Consider the following 3,944-nt stretch of genomic DNA (forward strand, 5'->3'; position numbering starts at 1 on the left):
TATAGTCTCCCTAGTATAAGAACTCAAAAGAATAAATCCAAATGGAAAAGTATAACACAAGTAAAAGAATAGCAGGATCTCGAGGACAAACTAATGAAGAGAGGGAAAGAAAAACAGTTAGGAAAGATGACAATGTCAAGACATAAATTTATATGTAAAAGAATGGCAAGGCAATGATCCTGAGCATCTCCAGAAGATTTTTTTAATCTAGGAGTTGATTGGAAAGATTATCACCCCAACTAACTCTATATACTGATACCTGTGAACTAAGCAACTGCACTGCAGAAGGTAATCTCTAATAGTAGTTTCATGCTTGGAGTGCCTGTCATTCTGGTCTTCTGAATACGGGCTGCTTGTCTTCACATTCCAGTTGCTGCTATGATGTCTCTCAGGTAGATGGTTGTTCAAAAAGCAGGGGGTGGTGAATGAAAGCAAAAGACAGGAAAAGGAATATTGTGGAACTGTCCTACTTCAAGGTAGTATATGGTGAGCTTTATGGACTGATGTGTAAACATAAGAAGTGTATAATTCTTAATGCCTATTTTTAAAATATATTCTAATTTTTAAATGTTTTTATCATATTCTGTAGGGACTTAAAGTTCAACATATCAATACTTGATGAAAAATACCTGTTCCATACTATGCCTAAGATGTTTGATAAGCAGACAGACAGTGAGGTTAAGCTTAACAGCCCAAGTTGTATGGTAATAACAATAAGCTTGTCTTCTGGATGGTTAACAACCTAAGTTTCCAGACCAAAATTAGATGAAAAGGAGGGCTGCAAGGAAAGCCAACAATTTGGACCTAGCCTTCTAAGGTCAATGAAGACTCAGGACATATGAGAACTTGTACTGTAACGTCATGTAACTCTGTAGTGTTCCAAATTTTCTGATCAAGAAGATTATGGGGCCAAAGAGGAAAGTGATCGATGATGTAGAGTGTGCCTAAGGAGAGTCACATGGGGAGAAGACATTCTCTCAGGCTTTTACAGAGAGCACATTGGCCAAGTAATGGCCATGACTCATCCACATGGCTTACACTGTGAAACAGTCTGAGGTACAGGATCTCAGGATAAATCCTGAGGGGATTTCACTGAAATTATCAGACCCAAAAGTTGCAACTCTTGTTGCATATGTCCTGCTTTACCTTGGTCTTATCCACCCAGCAGAAAACTATAAAAACTAAATATAAGAATTAAATCCATGCTGTTATGTTGAGCTGTGGGGGACTCAGGTCAACAGTTTCTGACATTGTCAGTGTAGCGGAAGACCCAATACTATTATGGACTACTGAACTCTTTTAGATAACTTTGCTATGTTAACACACCTATAATATTCAAATAATGGAACTTGACAAAAAAGGGTATACAGATGAATGTCCATTTAGTGTCTGTGTATTCAAAGTGGTAAGGATAGATACAGAGTTACATTCGCTTAATGAATAGAGTGATATATTCTAATGGTGTTTGTATATAGGATATCATGTCCACATCTTGTACAGCAATTAACCACTGGGAGGAATGTATACAATGTGTTTTTTATTGAAATTGTCCTACCAATTTGATTTGAAACTGTCTCATTTCTAATTGTTTATCAATAAAATTATAGAAAAAAAGAAATGATCCAAAATTTCAATAAGCAGTGTAACAGGAGCTCAATGAAAAAATAAGAAATTTTAATACTGCCCTGCTATCTTTAAACACATCAATTTTTCATTACTTGCATCATTTATACCAGTTATTGAGTGCTGTGATGCATTTTCTCCTGATGTTCACATAGCTACTTCCTTTATTTCATTCAAGTCTCAGCTTAAATATTTTTTTATTTTATTTTTTTTATTTTTCAACAAATAATACACTGCATATATTCTTCTTAGTTCAGCTTAAATATTATCACCCGCAGAAAACCTCTCTCTGACCACCCAAGCGAATGGGCTTTGCAGTCACTCCCTCATTACTCTGTTTTAAATTACTGCACATTACTTACTATTATCTGATATTTTCTTATAACTTGATACAAGTAGTGAAAAGCAAAAAAAAAAAAAAGAGAGAGAGAGAGAGACATAACTAAATGCCTCATAATAACCAGGTTGTTAGGAATTACAGAGGAAGGCCACAACAGCAGTTTGCCCTTTGTAATTTTCATGCTGTTTTTCTCCATGATAAGAAATAAAAGCCTCAAAAAGAACTGGACTTTCCTCAAGTTTTCACTTTCCTTTTAATTGTGTTATACATTTCTATTTTTATTTCTTCTTTTGAGTACTTATACTAGGGAGACTATATGGTATTTACACATGTGCGTCTGGTGTATTTCACTTATGAGCATATCTTCAAGTGAAATCCACTTAAATATATGTTTCAAGTTTATCATTCTCTATAGCTGAGTAATACCCCATCGTATAAAAATACTACATCTTTTTCAACCCAGAGGGCAAGGAGAAAAGCTGGGATACAGGACAGGGGCAAAGCCATACATTTATATTCACAGGATGGGTAAGGTAATGATCCTGAGAAACATTAGCAGGTTTTTTAAGCTAGAAGTTAATTGGTAGGGTTCTCACCCTGATTATACATGCTGATACCTGTGAACCCAGAAACTGCATTGAAGATAGCAATGTGTACTAGAAGGGTTATGATACAAATGCCTGTCATTCTGGTCTTCTAAATATGTACTTCTTGTCATGACATAGCAATTATTACCATATTGTCTCTCAAATAAATGTTTGTTTGTTTCCTTGTTTTTTTTTTAAAAAAGGGTAATAAATGAAAAAGGCACAAGGGAAAAAAAACAAAGGACTGCTACAATGCTGTATATGGTTAGATTTCTAAGTTTCTGCATAAAAATATGTAATTGTTTATTCATATTCTTTAAATATTTTTCAGTTTTTTAAATTTCTTTCTCCATATTCTGTAGGAACTTAAACTTTAACATATCAATACTTGATGGAAAATACCTATTACATGTTATGCATAAGATGTTTGATATTAAGACAAAGGTTAAACCCAACTGCATATGTTGTAGGGTAATACAAAGCTTCTCTTCTGGAGGGTTAAAAACTTACATTTGCAAACCAAGAATTAGAGAAATAGAAGGGCTGCCAGGACAGCCAACATTTTGACTGTAGCCTTTCAAGATCAGTGATGATTCAGGACACAGAAGAACCTATTACTATAACATCATGTAACTCAGTTGTGTCCCACATTTTCTGATTAAGGAGATTTGGGGCCACAGAGCAATGTGATCGATATTTTAGAGTGTGCCTAAGGAGAGACTCTTGGAGATAAAACATTCTCTCAGGCTTCCACAGAGAGCAAATTGGTCAAGCAATGGCTGTGATTCATCCACATGGCTGACACTGACAACAGATTCGTGAACTGCAGTACAAGGTTACAGAATAAATCCTGAGGGTACTTGGCTGACCTTATCATACACAAAAGTCAGATTTGTTATATAAGTCTTGCTTTATTTTGGTCTTAACCATCCAGCAGAAAAGTATAAAAATGAGATATATAAAGTAAAGTCATATTAATATGCTCAGCTGTGAAAGGATCAAGTCAACAACTTCTGCAGATAACCCACTACTATTGTTGACTGTTGGACTGTGTTGGATTGTTTTGCTGAATTTATACACTTGCAGTATTTAGATGCCAATGGAATACCAAGCTCTGACAGGAATAAACAAAAGAAAAAAGGATACAACGGAAGGACCATTTTGTATCAGTATATACAGAATAGTTAGGATAGATATACAGCTACTTTCACTTAATTCAATGAGAAGAAATATTTGTACTATTAGTGTTTGGACAGGATATCCTGTCTGCATCTTGTACTATGGACAACCACTAGGAAGATAATAATGTACAATGTATTAGTTATTCAAACTGTTCTATTAATCAGTTTCGAAACTCTCTCATTGCTAATTGTTTCTCAATAAAATTATATATA

The sequence above is a fragment of the Octodon degus genome, unplaced genomic scaffold (genome assembly GCF_000260255.1).
Source record: "Octodon degus isolate 3935 unplaced genomic scaffold, OctDeg1.0 scaffold00236, whole genome shotgun sequence".
In the NCBI taxonomy this organism is placed as follows: domain Eukaryota; kingdom Metazoa; phylum Chordata; class Mammalia; order Rodentia; family Octodontidae; genus Octodon; species Octodon degus.